Source organism: Muscardinus avellanarius (genome assembly GCF_963383645.1).
Source record: "Muscardinus avellanarius genome assembly, chromosome: 17".
Classification (NCBI taxonomy): domain Eukaryota; kingdom Metazoa; phylum Chordata; class Mammalia; order Rodentia; family Gliridae; genus Muscardinus; species Muscardinus avellanarius.
The window spans coordinates 23713121-23732172 of NC_137803.1; the positions used below are offsets into that span (position 1 = coordinate 23713121).

General features: G+C 41.0%; 1 pseudogene across 1 annotated transcript in view; it reads left to right on the plus strand.

Annotated features, from left to right (window-relative positions):
- The window catches only part of LOC308276083 (G/T mismatch-specific thymine DNA glycosylase-like), an 82012-nt pseudogene extending 65159 nt beyond the window's left edge, over positions 1-16853 (plus strand). Inside the window, exons 2-3 of the transcript in view lie at positions 15703-16162; positions 16362-16853. The product of the transcript in view is annotated as a G/T mismatch-specific thymine DNA glycosylase-like (transcript). The remainder of the gene's footprint in view (positions 1-15702; positions 16163-16361) is intronic.
- Positions 16854-19052: the final 2199 nt, after the last annotated feature.

Sequence of the window (19052 nt, forward strand, 5' to 3'; positions counted from 1 at the left end):
TGCCATGAGGCAAGGCTTGTGCTGGGGTCTCCGAGGCCAGGATCAGAGCCTGCCGAGGGGTTCGGCCGATGCCAGGGCCAACGGCCAGCATTGAAGCCTGACAGGAGGTAAGGCCACTACTGGGGCCTCTGAGGCCAGATTGGAGCCTGCCGATGGGTTAGGCCGGTGCCGGGGCCAATGGCTGGCATCAGAGCCTGACAGGAGGCAAGGCCGCTACTGGGGCCTCTGAGGCCAGATCGGAGCCTGCCGATGAGTTAGGCTGATGCTAGGGCCAGCGAGGCCGGGATCGGAGCCTGCCGAGGGGTTAGGCTGGTGCCGGGGCCAGCGGCCGACATTGGAGCCTTCCGTGAGGCAAGGTCGCTACTGAGGCCGCCGAGGCTGGTATAGAAGCCTGCCTTGAGGCTAGGACGGTGCTGGGGCCAGCGAGGCCGGGATTGGAGCCAGCTGAGGGGTTAGGCCGGTGTCGGGGCCAGCGAGACCAGAATTGGGGCCTCCCATGAGGCAAAGCCGCTGCTTGAGCCATCGAGGTCTGGATCAGTCCACCGGGTAGCCAGGCCACTACTGGGCCGGTCAAGAGTGGGATCGGTACTTGCTACGCGGCGTGCACAGATAAATATCGCAGAAAATAAAAATCAGATTCTTCCCCTAAGCAGCAAAAACTAGGAGGGAAGGGGCAACAGGAAGAGGTCGAGCTTTAGAAAGGGCCCTCTAATGAATCAACTAAGGTGACCAATCAGAGGGTATGGAATAGGGGAGGATGGAGCCTCTTTAAAATGCAGGAGGTACATAAACAAATGTGTCAAAGTTAATCACCAAAGAAGCATGGGATGGGGAGGGGGAAAGAATGGGATGGGGGCTGGATGAGGGCTAATTGGATGATGTGTGCTTGTATATCCTCTCAAGTCTTGTATTTTAATGTGATATATGATTACAATGCACTAATAAAAAAAAATATCGAAGTCAACCACTAAGCCAAGTAAGGGAAGGAGGGATGGGGAGGGGATGGGGTGTGAATTGGGTAGGGGATAAATCAGTGATGTGTACATGTATGTACACAAATTTTTTTACCCCAATATGATGTATGAATATAATGTACCAATAGAAAGTTTAAAAAAGAAACAAATAAACAAAAAATCTGAAAAAGCTCTGACAGACTAAGGCAAAGCCAAGGGAAACTAGAATATTGGACCAATTTTTCTAATTGGTCAGAAGCAGCATAAAACAAATATAACGATCCCAGCTTTAACAGGAGCTAGCAACTTGGCACACTTTGTTGTGTACTGAGAAAGAGCCACTTTCAACACTATCCCAGATCTCATTCCTTTGTCTATTATATTCAGTATCTATAAGATTGTTTTCCTCCCCTGCAAGAAATATGGGTCCACATGAAGAGATTCCCAAAACTAAACAATAAAGGCCACTTAAAACTTTAGCTTTTGTATGAGTAAGATGTGATAAATATATATGCCACACAGACAGCAGAAGGGAAAAATCTTGGTCCTATCAGTAGATTTAGGAATGAATTCTGCAAGTTACTATATGTATACAGCCAGATCTCTACTATATCATCCTGATTTTCTCAATTGCGGGTACATTTCCCATGCAAACAAAAATGTCATAAGATTGGATTTTAAGCCACATATGGTAGCATATCTCTGTAAGCCTACTAGTTGGGAGTCTAAAGCAAGAGTATTGCAGATTCAAGGATATCCTCAGCAACCTAATGAGTCTCTCAGCAACCTAATGAGACCCTGTTTCAAAAGCAAAACTATATAAAGGACTGGAGGTGTAATTTAGAGGTAGAAAGCCCCTGAGTTTGATCTCTAATGCCACCAAAAATTAAAAAAAAAAAACAGGTTGCATTTTATGATGTGCATATGCAAGTTTACCAATGCCAATCACAATGTAGTCCATGTATGTCTCTAGCACTCTCAACTTCATTATGATGTACAACAAAATGCACCAATAAAAAGAAGCTTATAAACACTGAGTCTAAGCATTGAAAGTTGAAATGATGAGGAAGCACTCCACACCAGGCTATCATTTCATGCTGCATGTTCTTTTCTTTGTTGTTGTTGTTGCATTGATAAATTCATGGCTATCACTGGCTTCCATGCTTGGTATAATTTCTAACTTCTGTGACTGGAGGAAGGGAAGGATGGCATACTTAATAGTAGTAGGTATAGACCACTACAAGTGAGCAAGGGACTGAGCTTCTGGTGGACAAAGCAGAAGGCTAAATGTCAGAGACCTGGCTTGCTAATGACCTAAATGACCTTGGGCATTCATCGCAAACTCAGTAAAGTCATCGATTCAGGGAGGCAGGTGGATTAGGTAATTTCTGAGGACATTTTCATTACATAAAATATTTTTCTGTGTTCTAACAACATGGACTTCTTCATTAGGAAAATTAGTTGTAGCGATTTCATGGTTATTTTACACATTGTTAACATTGGGAACCATTCTGGTTCTGAAGATTACTTTCCACTTTTGTCCTTATCAACTCCTTTAGGGACTTGTACAGTTTAGATCCAAATAGACCTCTTGACCTATTGAGCTACAGTCAAATAAATAGCAACAAACAAATTTTTTCAGTGATCTGATTAAAACCTGGAACGTGATATTTAAACTGTGCCAGATAGCATACAAATCTAGGGAATCTGTTAGGTACTGTGCAGTAACTCTACCTCAGATGGACAGGTTGAGAACAGCTTAATCTGAAATATGAGAGATATGGCTAGAAAAAAACTCAGGAATATATTTACTTCAGGTTAGTTAAGAAAAATGACTGAGTATCAACTGCTGTATGCATGTATGTGACTATCACTATTTACTACATTATGATGTGAGACTATTAGACTTTAATGCACCAATAAATGTATAAATATAAAATAAAATAAAATTATATACCAAGTTAATCCATTAAAACGACTGGGAATAACCTGTGATTTGCTAAAATATGATCTCCAGTAATGATCCCATGACAACTAAGAGTAAAATGTAAAACAAAAATTGGTATATCAAATGCAGCCTATACTTTAGAGATTTTTCTTTCCTGTTAATGTAAAAAGGATTACAGCCATTGTATAAGCTGGTCAGGAAGAGTATTCTCCACTTTCTTCCACTTGGACAACCAGTTAACTTGTCTGTTCCAAATTTAGACAAAGACTTAAAATAGGCTTAATTAGAGTCAAAGGGATTGGATTATTGAGTGAATTTTCCACTCACCGGCTTATGTTTTGGAAAGCAGAGAGTCCTATCATTAAGCTGGTAGTTTGTTAATTGAGGAGGAAAGCTGAATTAGGGCAGGAGCAGGAAGCTGTGCTGATGGCTTTGGGTTGCTACCAAAGCTAAGACAAGGATCAAAGGTAGCAAGCAGTACTGGCAAACAAATCAGGACTTGAAAATATCTTCTAATTTAATGAAGTACAGTTGTGGTTTTCTTAGTGGAGAGATTAAAGAAAATAATACCCATGTTTATAGCAGTACAATTCATAATGGGCAAATTATGAAACCAACCTATGGCTATTAAAAGAAAAATAGATAAAGAAAATGTGATATATATGCACAATGAAGTTTAGTCCATCATAAAGAAGAACAAAATTATGTCAATTATAGGAAAATGGGTGGAACTCAGAAATATTATGCTAAGTGCGATCAGCCAATCTCTGAAAGTCAAGGGTCATATGTTTTCTCCCGTATTTAGAAGTTAGAGAGAAAATAGGAAATGAAAAGGACTATAGTGAAATAAGAAGATGGTCCATTGCAATAGTATAAGGGGATGGGGGAAAGGAGGGAGGAAGGAAGGAGAGAGAGAAGAAAACAATTCAAACAATGTTGTGTCTATAGATGAAGGTATCACTACCCATCTCATTAATATGTATGAGGAGGAAGGAGGGGAAAGTAGATTGGGATGTGGAGGGAAATACAGCAAGTGATGGGTGCATTATGAATGTATCATTTTGAGTCTTAGTGTGATGTATAATTACAATATACCAATGGAAGTTTTTTTAAAGAAATGATTTCTACTAGAGGATATTTTATCCGAAGCTAATATGAGGACCAATGGTGTTTGGAAGCTGTATCATTTAGGGAAGAGCATGAATAGTGGAAACTAGTCTTTAGTCATGGCTCTTTCACATCCTGGTTTTGTAAGCTAAGAAAACAAACTTACTAAACATCTCTGCATTTCAACTTCTTTAACTGTAAAACAAGGACAATAATGTGCACTATGCATCTTACAGATGCCGTAAGAAAAAACATTATTCAGTTGTTCAAATGCCACATAAGTAATTCATATGTTACAGCTAATGTCTTTTCAGTTCAATGGAAAACCCAAAGTGAGATGTTGTAAATTAACATTAGATGGGAGTTTAGTGTTTAAACAACAAAAAATAACCTTGCTACAAATGAATTTGTAAAGTAAATAATTCTATTCAAAGATGGTCAGTACCTTATTGTTCCAGTTTTGATTTTTATAAATGATATTTTCTTAAAATGGGGATACATATCAACTTTGGTGATATGATTTGTACAAATGATAACCTAAACCTAACTACACCAGAGACAGCAAGACCTGGTTATTGGACCTATAGGTTAGGACCATCTTTCAAGAAAGTTGCAATAAAAGGCTCCTACAAAGATAAAATTACTATAATGCTACAAAATTAAATTAAAAATGATATTAGATGAATAAATTACTAAACTATGGGATATATATATATATATATATATATATATATATATATGAATTTTACTCAGCCTAACAAAATTATGTCATTTGCAGGAAAATGGGTAGAACTGGAGAACATTACATTAAGCGAGATTAGCCAGTCACAAAAAATGAAAAGTCAGATGTTCTCCCTAATATGGAGAAGCTAGGGAGAAAATGGGACATAGGATGGATTCCAGACAATAAAGGGGAAGCTTTAGATGAGTAAAGAGGGTGACCTAATTGAGAGATGGGAGGAAGAAAGAAGGAAACTCCCAAATGTCCATGATGTACATTCACACACATATCAAAGTCAATCACTAAGCCTAACATGAGAGGGAGGAAGGGGCAGGGAATGGGGTGGAAATTGAGGAAGGGCCAAATGACTGATGTGTGCATGTATGCCTCTACCATCCTGGACCTCATAATGATGTATGATTACAATGCACCAAAAAAATAAATAAAAATGATAACATTTCTCTGTCTTTTCCCAAAAATAGGCTTAGATAAGTGTCAAATTGTCTGTGACATCTTTCCTAAACACATCACTACCTTCACTTAAGTTTTGCCTTTCTCTATATTCTCATAGCACTTTACTCTTACTGCGGTCTCTGCGACAAACCTTGTAAGACCTAATGTCTATTAGGTACCTATTAGTGCAAGGTACTATTCAAATGCTTGACCTATAATAAACCTTTCAGTCATCTCTTTTTATTCAAGAGGCAGAAGCTACTATTGTCCCAATTTTATTGGTGATGAAACTAAAACTCAGAGGAACAAGGTCACTTGCCCAATGTTCTACAACTGGCAAGTGGTATAGCCAAGGTCTGAAGATAAATGGCTTATATCTGGGATATCTACTCAAACCAAATCAAGCTGTTTCCTCTCTGGACTATATCTTGTAAGATCAATCCATTGTAACTCTTAGAGTTACTTTGTGTGTTCCTGCAGTCAAAGCAAGATCTGGAAGAGAAGGTAATCCTGACAAGGCAGAAATAATCATTAAAAGAAACAGAGTGTATCTACAGAAAGGAATTTTCCCCCTCAAGGTTTTTTCTAAAGGTAACAGTAGAATGAGAAGTCTAGAATACCAATATGCTGAAAGTTGCTTACCAATGTTGAACAAATTTGTCAGCAGTTGCATCTCCATATGTTAAATAGGAAAGATTAAAAAAAACTATCTAACCCAGCCCATTTGTTCTAAAAAAAAAATAATAAAAGACCTGAGAGTACTCTCTTTATCCCCCCACCCATACCTCAGGTGTTAAGTAGCTAAAGGCCCCTTTAGAAATGGTTTATACTTCCTTCTCCAGTCTTGGATCACCCCTCCCTTTTCTTTCAGATCCTACACTCTAATCATATTGAAGTGGAATCACTGACCTGAAAATCCTCAGGTCTCTTTCCCCTGTAGGTCATGGTGCCTGCTGTTCCCTGTCTTGGCATCCACCTCATCCTAGGTTAACTCTTGAGGACTGACAGAGCATTGTTTCAGAGGAACACTTCCTTGGGTATCAGGACAGGCATGGGTCTTTGCCTTTCATTCCCATTTTACCCTGCACTGCTTCTACTACCTTGCCTGTCTTTCCTGTGTAGTTAGCTGCTAGTCTGTTTCTCAGCAGTGAGCCCTTCGAGGACAGGGATTACAGCTGATTCATTCCCAGTGGTTTGTTAGTGCCTGGTCTCCTACATGGATGTTAGAGGTGATAATCACAGACTTGAGAGCTGGAATCCCAGTTCCACCAATTACTAGCCAAGAAATTCTGAATGAATTATTCGCATTATCTGGGCTTCACAATTTTTGTTTGTTTAATGAAGTAATAAATAACAGCACCTACCTTCTAAGTCTTTAGTGAGAATAATCAAATATACAATGCAAGTAAATGCTTAAACACAGTGCCTGGCCCAGATAAAACCATATATAGCTGTTATTATATTAGGAATAGTACAACTCATGCCAAATAGTTGGAAATAGGGGTCAGAATACATGGTTACCTTGGGCTATTTTTTCACTTTAGGGGAGATCTAGAGATGGTGGTTCTTAGATGTCAGTTCTAATTTCTGACCTCTGTGTGATGTCAACACATGTTGTCTGGGCTGGGGGACATTTAGAGGGACCCATACTTACATACTGTTATTCTTATCCATTCTTTGCTGGCCCAGTTGCTGTCTCCCTTGAATCCTAGGATTTAAGTATCACATCAGCAATTTCTCTGCTGACAGCACTGCGAGCTCAGGAATACTGCTCCTTGGGGCATCATTGACTGCTTCTGGTAAACATTGTTCACTGTGTTTGCTTTAGTTCTGTAAAGAATCTAGGGAGGAATTGGCTTTGACACCGTGGGGATCTTCATAGGCAGAGGCAAGACTTAAGTGGAGAGGGTTTGATTGGCTATTTTTTCTTCTTTGAGAATAAGTTTTCTTGCCATTCCAAATTAAAGTTTTGGAAAGCTTGTATTCTCTCTCTCCCCTCCTTTGTGGATGACTCTTTTTTCCCTCTGCATCCCCTTCTGTATTATCACAGCCACCAATACTTAGAACTCCTAGGAATACCTCTGCCTCAGTATTCTGGACACCCTAATTGCTGATGGAGATTGGCAGGGTATGGCAGGGTGTATCTCTGAGACACACCCATGTATTCTATCTCCTGTCCCAAAAGCAGACCTTCTAAAAGCCATTCCTTTATGACTCTGATTCTAGCTTCTCTCTGCTTTGGTTGCTAGTGTGTACATTTGGTATTCCTCACCCCACTCTAAGTTTTATAATTGTTTACTTGAAATCACCTTTCAAAACAAGGAGAAAATAGTACTGGGCTGGGGGCTAACAAAACCAGAACCCTACTTAGATTTTGTTTTTATAGTGTTATATGACCTTGATCAAATGACTCCGCCTTATAGGTTCTCAGCCTCTCAATCTATAACATCAGAAAACTGGAATAATTTTTCCCTGGGAGTTTTGTTTTAAGGATTGTAATTAATGGTGGAAATGTAAGGCTTTTAGGTTGGTAGGTGTGTATTTAGGGACAAGAGAACTTTCTGAAATCCCATCACCAGTTCAAAAGCATCTCTTAAGAACTAGGTCAATGTGACGATACCACCAAAGGCTGACTGAGTCTCACCTTATCTACCGCTGCTTAACTGGGTCCCCCAGAAACTGGGAAAAGAGAACAGAATACTCACCATGAAGTTTTTTTTTCCAATTTTGTCACCGAAGTAACTCCAATAGGCTATTTGGAGAGGCAGGGTTGTAGATCAAATTAACATGCTGTGAGCCTGGATTCATGTTTCATATCTTATCTTTAAATTCAGGTGAGTCTTATATTTTATTCCAAGATTCATTGGAATAAAAACAATGACAAATTATTTACCATGAACTGAAATTGATGGTTCAAAACTATATGCTGAGTTGGGTGCCCTGGGTATTCTTTTGAAGTGTATGTCCTACAATTTGAGAAACATAGATTTATCAATAATACAAATTTATGGAGGGCATTACAAGCCAGATACTGTTAGAAATGCTTTCCAAAAAGGAACCACCTTTTATTTTTATTCCTTTTGGTGCTTGGAATTGAATCCAGGAGCATTCTACATCTGAGCTATATTATACCAACCCTATTTTTATTATTTTATTTTATTTTATTTTGAAACAAAACCTCACTAAGTAAGGTGCTAAGGCTGGCTATGAACTTGTGATTCTACTGTTGCAGCCTCCCAAATACTGGGATTATAAGATTAGGCCACTACACCCTTCAGGTTCTACCTTTTGATCACAGAAAATTTTAGAGAAGGTAAGGTAGAAAAGTAGAGAATTTTATCTCAATACTGTCTTTCTTTTTCTTGGAATAATAGAAATAACCACAATACCATACCCCCTAAGATAAATGTAAGGACTAGAGAAAATAATATATAGGAAAATACTTTATAAATTGGCAACATATACATATAAACATATAGCTATATGTAGGTATGTATACATAATAGCTAGCTATCCATGTTAGCTAATATTAACCTCTACCAGAACATTTAAAACACACAAACAAAACAAAGACTCTGATTAAATTCAGCCAAGAGATCTGGGTTTGGATAAGGGCTCCTGAATCCAAATGCTCCTTAGAAAATACAGGGAGCTTAAGCAGATGGTATAGTCCTGGACATAAAGCAGGCCACATTGAACAAAGACTCAAATATACCTTTTTAAAACTATTTTTCCAAATTACAACTGAATAGGTATTAGGAGCATACTAGCATTGACTCCATTAATTTTCAATACTTCTGCTTTTCACATCCATTATCAGAGATTGTTTTGGAAAATGTACCCAACTCTCCAAGAACAGAATTTTACCCATAAATCATAACTCTATGATGATTTTTATTCTTCTTTTCTTGATCAATGTGACTTTTTTCTTTATTCTCCAAAATTATAATTAATTTTTCTTGATCTTTATAATATTGCTTATCTTTACCTTTTATGTAATGCTAGTTTAAATTTAGACATGAAGCCTGTATGTTTTATATAAAATGCAATTTATTTTTTTTAATTAATTTATTTTTTAAATTGGTGCATTGTAGTCATATATCAATCACATTGGAGTACAAGACTTGAGAGGATATACAAGCACACATCATCCAATTAGCCCTCCTCCAGCCCCCATCCCATTCCCTCCCCCTCCCTCCATCCCACACTTCTTTGGTAATTTACTTTGATACATTTGTTTATGTACCTCCTGCATTTTAAAGAGGCTCCGTCCTCCAGTATTACATACCCTCTGATTGGTCACATTAGTTGCTTCACTATAGGGCCCTTTCTCTAGCTCAACCTCTTCCTGTTGCCCTTTTCCTCCTAGTTATTGCTGATTAAGAGAAGCGTCTGATTTATATTTTCTGCGATATTTCTCTGTGCATGCTACGTTGCAAGTACCAATCCCACTCTTGATGGTCCCAGTAGTGGCCTGGCTACTCAGTGGACTGATCCAGACCTCGCTGGCTCAAGCAGCAGCCTTGCCTCATGGGAGGCCCCAGTTCTGGTCTCGCTGGCCCCTGAACCAGTCTAACCCCTAAGCTGGCTTTGGTCCCGACCTTGGAGGCCGCAGGAGTGAACTTGCCTCACGCCAGGCTCCGATGCTGGCCATTGGCCCCTGCACCGGTCTAACCCCTTGGCAGGATTCCAATCCCGGCCTCGGAGGCCCCAGCACCGGCCTAGCCTCATGGCAGGCTCCAATGCCGGCCTCGTTGGCCCCAGCACCAGCCTAACCCCTCGGCAGACTCCTATCCCGGCCTCGGAGGCCCCAGCACTGGTCATGCCTCAAGGCAGGCTCCAATGCCGGCCTTGCTGGCCCCAGCACCGGCCTAACCCCTCGGCAGGCTCTTATCCTGGCCTCGGAGGCCCCAGTACCAGCCTTGCCTCATGGCAGGCTCCAATGCCGGCCTCACTGGCCCCAGCACCGGCCTAACCCCTCGGCATGCTCCGATCCCAGCCTCGGAGGCCCAAGCACTGGTCATGCCTCACGGCAGGCTCCGCTGCCGGCCTCGCTGGCCCCAGCACCGGCCTAACCCCTCGACAGGCTCTTATCCTGGCCTCGAGGCCCCAGTACCGGCCTTGCCTCAAGGCAGGCTCCGATGCCGGCCTCGCTGTCCCCAGCACCGGCCTAACCCCTCGGCAGGCTCTTATCCTGGCCTCGGAGGCCCCAGTACCGGCCTTGCCTCATGGCAGGCTCCGATGCCGGCCTCACTGGCCCCAGCAGCGGCCTAACCCCTTGGCAGGCTCTGATCCCGGCCTCAGAGGCCCCAGTACCGGCCTTGCCTCAAGGCAGGCTCCGATGCCGGCCTCGCTGTCCCCAGCACCGGCCTAACCCCTCGGCAGGCTCTTATCCTGGCCTCGGAGGCCCCAGTACCGGCCTTGCCTCATGGCAGGCTCCGATGCCGGCCTCACTGGCCCCAGCAGCGGCCTAACCCCTTGGCAGGCTCTGATCCCGGCCTCAGAGGCCCCAGTACCGGCCTTGCCTCAAGGCAGGCTCCGATGCCGGCCTCGCTGGCCCCAGCACCGGCCTAACCCCTCGGCAGGCTCTTATCCTGGCCTCGAGGCCCCAGTACTGGCCTTGCCTCATGGCAGGCTCCGATGCCGGCCTCGCTGGCCCCACCACCGGCCTAACCCCTCGGCAGGCTCCGATCCCGGCCTCGGAGGCCCCAGCACTGGTCATGCCTCAAGGCAGGCTCCGATGCCGGCCTCGCTGGCCCCAGCACTGGCCTAACCCCTCGGCAGGCTCTTATCCTGGCCTCGGAGGCCCCAGTACCGGCCTTGCCTCACGGCAGGCTCCGATGCCGGCCTCCCTGGCCCCACCACCGGCCTAACCCCTCAGCAGGTTCCGGACCCGACCTCGGAGGCCCCAGCACAAGCCTTGCCTCATGGCAGGCTCCAATGCCGGCCTCACTGGCCCCAGCATTGGTCTAACCCCTCGGCAGGTTCCAATCTCGGCCACGGAGGCCTCAGTAGTGACCTTGCCTCACAGCAAGCTCCGATGTCGGCCACTGGCCCCGGCGCCCGCCTAACCCCTCAGCAGGTTCCGATCACTGTCTCTGTGGTTATTATTTCAAAGGTTCCAGGTGTAATGTATCAGATCTCTGCCTCCCCTGAGTATTGGTCACTGGCATTGCCACTGCCTCCGCCGTTTCAAATCCTTCCCAGGCTCTTTTTCCACTCTGAATGTTGTCCAGTGTTCCTAAGCATGCGTGATGGTAGCATTCGACATTTGGTGTAATTTCTCCAAAAAAATAAAGTTGGTAAGATCCGGTTTCTGCTTCTCCTGAATACAAGTCTCCACCACCATCGCGGAGAACTCTTTCAACACCGCATTTCTCCTTGGTCTCCGCTAAACTCTCTCCTTATATGTGATGTCTGAGATTCTTAACAATATAGAGAAATAGCAGTCCACTTTCACGGCGAATTTTTCCATAAGTTCCAGTGCATTTAGATAAGTTTTGTCTGCATCTCCAGTGCCCTGGCATCCATAACGGCTTTCTTACCACCTCTCCGATATTTTTCTTTATCTTTTTCTGTTCTGGGCCCGGTTTCTCCAGGGGTCTGGCATGCTACTCGCAGTTCGGCCCGGGGCCCAGAGTCCCGCGACCCGGGCCCCAGCTGGCGTGCCCAGCCCGCGACCCCCGCCCAGAACCCAGCGTCTTACTGGGTCCGGTTTCTCCAGGGGTCTGGCGTGCTACTCGCAGTTCTGCTTGGGGCCCAGAGTCCCGCGACCCGGGCCCCATCTAAATGCAATTTAAAAGAAAGCAAGATGGTAAAAGAAGAAACTGTTTAAAAATGTATATTAAAAGAAAAATTACTTCCAATGATATAAATTTGAATTCTTCTCAAAGAGATTCAACTTCTAAAACAAAAAGATTAGGAAGCAGTATACTGGTTTACATTCTTCTCTATGTAAGCAGTCATATTATTGGTCATAGATCTGGCATGCTAACACAGATCACCCACATTAAATTTTGATTTGTGATATTTTGCCTTTGGAGATTCATTTTTTTTATTATTTGGAATAGGGCTGAATCCAGGATAGCTTTTTATAAACAAATATGTGCTATAAATGTGGGGGAAGATGGTCTCATATCACCAGTGCCCTATAACCTTTCCTTATTCTAGGATTTCCATTTTTGTTTTGGTTAGTCTTTATAAATATATAGTATGACTAATTAGTGGCATATTGTTTAGATCACTCTACATATACATACCCACACAAACATACCTTTAATTATATGTGTGTTTGGTTATTTTTAAAATAATTGTCCAGGTGGCTGCTACGTTTTTCAATAATGCAAGAATCATCCATAATTTTGTGCTACTGGTGATTGAAGGCAGAAACATTCTACTTCTGAAATGTACCCCACCCCTTTAATTTTTTAAAAATTTGAAACAAGGTTTTCCTGTTTTTTTAGCCCTGCTAAATTGCCAAAGCTGGCTTCAAATTTGTGATGCTCTCCTCTCAGCCACCCAAGTACTAAGATTCTAGGCAATGGCTACTATGCAGTTTATTATACACTTTTGATGATAGACCTTACAATTTATTTGAAAATCATACAAATAATTACCCCTATAAGCCTAACTGAGATTTTCAAATATGCTTTTAGGTAAACATAGAAGGCATTGGAAGCTACTAATTAATTAATTTATTATCTATACACCTCTGTGGAGATTCTCTAGAAATCTCTGTAGAACACTCTTGTAGAAGACAGTGTGAAACCCCTGGAGAACAGATAGCATATACATTTTAGAAATTATAGAATTTCTTTGGGGAAAATTACATCATGTGATTGAATACTTAATTTGTTCCTTAAAGTTTACTGTACATTAATTTTTGTTATCTCTAATTTTCTATGATAAAATATTTTCATATACAGTACAATGAATACACATATATGATCCACCTACATTCAACAGGGTTAAACATTTTACTTCTTTTTTTCTTTATAAAATTATAAATATCATCATATTTACTTTAAATTCTTCTTTCTATGGCGGGCATGATGGTGCATGCTTGTAATCCCTGCACTTGGGAGGCTGAGACAGGAGGATCACACAGGTTCGAAGCCAGCCTCGGCTACTTAGTGAGGCTCTCAGCAACTTAGTGAGACCCTGTTTCCAAATAAATATAAAATAGGTCTGGGAGTAGAGCCTGGAGGTAGAAAGCCTCTGGGTTCCACTCCCAGTAACACACACACACAAAATAAATAAATAAATAAATAAATAAATAAATACTTCTTTCTAAATTACCTATGAATGCATATGTTTTTCAAAATGTAATATCATTATCACATAAAAATAATTCCATGAAATAACATTTATTTCATATGCTAATATGACCAATTGTACCATAAATGTCTATTATAACTTTATTTCTCTCAAACACACACACTTTCACTTATTGAATCAAGATCTTCTCAAAGTTAATTCATCCCCTTGATTTTATGACCCTTTAGTAACTTTAGTAACAGATTAAGCAACCATCTTTCCACCTTTCTTCAGTGTTAACTTTTTTGAAGAATTCAGCCACCTTTTCTCACATTCAAGATTGTTTCACTATTTCTCATTCATTTATTTTAATTTTTTCTTCTACAGCCTTTCACCTGTATAAACCAGATATTAGAAATGGAGGCTAGTGGAATTAGGGTTAATTACTAGAAATAAGAATATGTCACAGGATTACAGTAGAAGACTTAAAAGATTGTTGAAGGTCAAGGAATCCCCTTAGCGCTGAAGCCAAATTTGATCGGCTTGTTTTAACAATGACCACTGGTCAATATGTACCATGTTAAAGTGCATATTCTCCTTTGGGTTATTCTTTGGCAGGATGTGAAAATACTCTTCATGAACACCTTTCCACATAGTGGTTCTAGCATCCATATTTGTCCCTTGTCTAATCAACTCTTTCTACTAGAATACCCAAAGTAGTGACATTCAAAATATATTCTTTTACATGAATTTGCCAGTTTATCTAAAGAAGAACTTTTGCGATCTCTCCTCTACCTTTCGAGTCACTGTAGAATCATAGGTTTTTATTAACAAATGTTATAATTCAGATCTTATTCATTATGCCTATTATTGACTATGATGTTTTAATTTCCCCAAATCTGGTCAGTAGGAGTATGCTTACGGAAGTTTTTGTGTCTTTCTGATTCATCTACATTAATATGTGAGCACTTTATTGATTTTCAGTACAATCAAAGGTCTCAGCTCATGTTGTGTTTTATTGTAGACTTGTGGTTTTTAACATGTCCACATTTACTTTGGCATTACTCCCATCAAAAGGAGGATTCTGGTTTTCTTCCTGTTGGATATGAGTTGGCCTTAGTAACTCACTTCTAACAAAGAGAATGCAGTGAAAATACTATATAACTTCTAAGAGTTGACGATGAAATATAGCTTATGTCTGCCTTTACCTTTCTTAAGAATATGAATATGAATATATATATATATATATATATATAAATATATATATTCCTTGAGAATTCTTAGCTAACAAGTAAGAGGTCTGTTCACCCAGTGAGGCTCATGTTGAAGCCACTAATGTGTAGAGATGACATGGAGATGAAAGAGAACCTCATCCTTACACTCCCAGTGGATTGGCATCACATCCCAGAGATGAGAGCAAGCTTTCAAGTGATGCTGCAATCCACACTAAGATTTATTGTAGCTGGCTATAAGTAGACCAGAGAAGGGCTGTTTCTGCCAAGTCCTGGCCAGATCACAGTTGCATGAGCAAATACTGATGCTCTCATTTTGTAAGCAACTAAGTTTGGGGGTCATTTATTACACAACAATAGGTAAATAGGACAGCCTGAAATCAGTCAATTATTCAAGGAGCTCTGATTTCTTTTAGTGCAAATGGTATTAAAATAAGATTTAGGAGAGCAGAAGAGGGCTGCTGGCAGCTGGGGGACTGATGTAGACTCCTGATGAGATGCTGAGTCAGCCGCTGTCTGGGTCTCAGCAGCCATCAGATGCAAAGCATCTTTATCATTCTGTTGCCATGTGCAGCCCACTGTGCCTCAGAGACCATCCACTCCCACAAGCATGGCAGTGGAGAACCTGGGCAGATAGTCCCTTGATCAAGCCCAAGCTTTTTATTCATTCCTATTTCAACACACGGGAATGTGTTAGCCTCCAAAAAGAAGAACAAGAAAAACCAAAAAAAAAAAAACTAAAAAAAAAACTAAAAAAAAAAACAAAACAAAACATGGGAACCCAAAGAAACCTGCCAGGTTAAAAAATTCAGCAAGTCTTCCAGGCATGGTGGCGCACGCTTGTTATCCCCGCGCTTGGGAGGCGGAGACAGGAGGATCATGCAGGTTTGAAGTCAGCCACACTGGCTTAAGAGACCCTGTTTCCAAAACAGGGTCTCTTGGGAGTATAGCCTGGAGGTAGAAGGGCTTCCAGGAACCCCAGTACCACCAAAAACAACAACAACAACAACAACAACAAAAAAAAAAAAACAGCAAGTCTACAAAATCAAAAGAAAACCAAGAAAAATTAAAGACACTTTTAAAGTGAAAAGAAAAGTAGGCTATTTTAATGGCATTTTAAAAGTTGAGTTTTTGACCAAGACTTTCTGATATTTGCCCTTCAGTCTGGACATTGTGACTATTGTTATTAACCTGGGACTAACAGCTGCTCAGGGCATCATTTCCCTGGACCTGAGAACCAGTTTTGGAAGTACCTGTTCATGTCAGGGCTCAGTGAGGTTCAGCTAAATCACATGGATGATCACATTTTACTAGGGAAGACTATATTGGACTTATCAACATGGTGAAAGAGATGACACCAGGTAACAACATCTTTTCAGCAAAGAATTTCATGGGGAAGGACATTTTCTACTTCAGAAATTATAGAAATATCAGCCACAAAAAGCAATGTTTAATGGAAAATGTACTCATAAAATTTTTAGTAAAGCCAGGCGTGGTGGCGCACACTTGTAATCCCCGCGCTTGGGAGGCAGAGACAGGAGGATCGTGCAGGTTCGAAGCCAGCTGCGCGCACTGGCTTAGGAGACCCTGTTTCCAGATAAAAAAATGTAAAAATAGATCTGGGAGTGTAGCCCGGAGGTAGAAGGGCTTCCAGGAACCCCAGTACCACCAAAGAAAAAATTATAGTAAAGAAGTCTTTGGAATAAGAGTTAAGAACCTGAAATTTGGGCTTCAACCCAATCTAGACACAGAAGCCCTCTGCTGTGTCATGCCATTATCCAGTACATGATGTGCTCAGTTTCCCTGAGCCCAGGACAAAGTTCATCACAACATTAAGCTGAAGGACTTTAGAGGTCAACTGAAAGGCATCGAGCACAACACTCAAGTTCAGGAGGTGCAGTCTACATTTGACTTACAGCTTGCACAAGAGGATGCAAGAAAGATGGTGGTTAAAGAAGAAAAACATGATCCACGTTGTGAAACAGCATATGGTGGTACTTATGGTAAGAATCCATGCCCAAGTGAGGCTTACAGTTTCCCTTCAAATGGGCTAATAGCACACAGTGCAGCTGAGAGGAGAATCAGCTTTCAGTGACATTCAAAACAGGCAGTGGATGACCCAATTATTTACAGACCAGATTCCTTCCTTTAATAAACACTGTGAAATCCAAGGTCAAAACTAACAAAACCATGCCTAAGAATGGTGTTTCTCAGCTCTGTCTAAGCCTGCAGTTTTAATAGAGTTGTCAAAAAGTATAACTTCAATTTGCTAACTGAAGTATTTTACTTGTACTTTGCACTAGCAGTGTAACTGTAGTATAAAACAATTGTGTGGTCGAATCAACTGTATGAACCTGAATAGTTTGGAAGGAAAATGTATGGTCTGTTTAATTATTTTTATTGGTGCACTGTAGTCATATATCTTTTTAAATATTCTTTATTGGTTCATTGTATTTATACATCATAATGGGGTAAAAAAAAAAACTTGTGTAGGCATAGGCATGAATGCACACATCACCCAGCCAGCCCCTACCTCACACCCTCTCCATCCCTCCCTCCCACACTTGGTTTAGTGGTTGACTTCAATACGAATAAGAACATCTATGAGGTACAAAATGGTAGAGGTATACATGCTCACATTACTCATTTAGCCCTTTTCAATTCCCACCCCATTCCCTTCTCCCTTCCTCCTTTTCGTGTTTGGCTTCCTGATTGATTTGATCTCTTTATGAATCTTCATCATGTACATTAGGGAATTTCCCTCTTCCTCCCTCCTATCCCCTGTACTGAGTCGCCTTATTTGCTCAGATATGGTTTCTTCTTCTTTTTCTAGAGTTCCTCCTATGACCCTTTTTCTCCCCAGCTTCCACATCTTAGGAAGAGCATCCAAATTTTTATTTTTTGTGACTGACTAATCTCACTTAGAATAATGTTCTCCAGTCCCATCCACTTCCCTGCAAATGACGTAGTTTTGTTCATTTTTATGGCTGAGTAAAATTCCACTGTGTACATATCCCATAGTTTTGTAATCCATTCATCTGTTGATGCACATCTTGGCTGTTTCCATAATTTGACAATTGTGAATTGTGTGCCTTTGAACATAGAGATGCATGAATTTTTTGGTAAAAGTAGGATTTTTTAATGAAAATTTTATGTGAACTAGTCATCATTTCAGCTTTTTGCATACTATATGTAGGAAGAAATAGAATTTCTTTTGTTTTATTTTGATCTGTAATTTTGAAACATAACAGTCTGACTACTTATAGTTGACTCTTAACTGGACATGAACCTAGATATATCATTGTCCTCTTTATGCCTAAAGGGTATGCTAATAATAAGAATTATCTCTGCTTTAAAAAGCACGTGTTGTTTTTCATAAATGACACCGAGTCTCATTTGATAGCTTTTGATTGTAACTGAGGGTCGACTCAAGGTTCCCTGAGTTATGTACACACTCAGACCTCTTTCCTTGACTAGCGGCGCGTGTGAAAGTTTCTTAGCAGTGAAAGGGAACACGGCCTCGCAGTAGCAAGGCTGACCCAGCCTGTTCCAAAGACCTTTGGCCTCCTCACCTGTGTTTATCTTCTAGTAGATAGAAATTATTCTGTACAGCTGGTGGGTGCCAGAGAATGCAGGTGACCTTTTACATTTTGTCACTATATTTTACTTGAGAGGAATAAATTTGATAGGTATGCAATTGAATTTCTCTGTCAATCGTTACCACCTGTCTAATTTTGTCCTCCTTAGCTACAAGGGTTGTGGCATGGAAAGTGATAAGAAATAAACTTTTAGCAGAGCCACAAACTGCAAGTGGTATTTGATAATCTTATTTTTATTGGTGCTTATTGTACATGAGATGTACTAAAATCAATAATGCATAATTTTCTTGCTAGGTAAATCTAATAAGCCAATAATTTTTAAAATTCTTTGTGTGCATCCTTGCTGTTTGTTACTAGGCACTAAGTTTACCTCATGGAAAGGCTGGCTTGACTTATGTACCTTTGTGATTTTCTAATGCATTTTCCATGATGCTACAGATAGTCCAGATTCCAAGATCTGGTGGGTATTAAGGATGAGTATTCAGAAATGTCATTTAAATGCAGTCCTAATCACTCCTGAATATTCTGATTTTATTTTTTTTTTATTTTTTAGTGTGTGGGGATGGAACCTAGGGGCATTCGACCTCCAAGCTACACCCGTTGCCCTAGTTTTTATTCTTTATTTTGAAACAGGGTCTCACAAAGTTCCAGAGGGCCTCACTAAGTAGCTGAGGCTGTTTGCGAACTGCAATCCTCCGGTCTCAGCCTCCCAAATGCTGTGATTACAAGCGTGCGCCACCACGCCCGGCTATATTCTGATTTTGTATACACCCAGGGAGCATG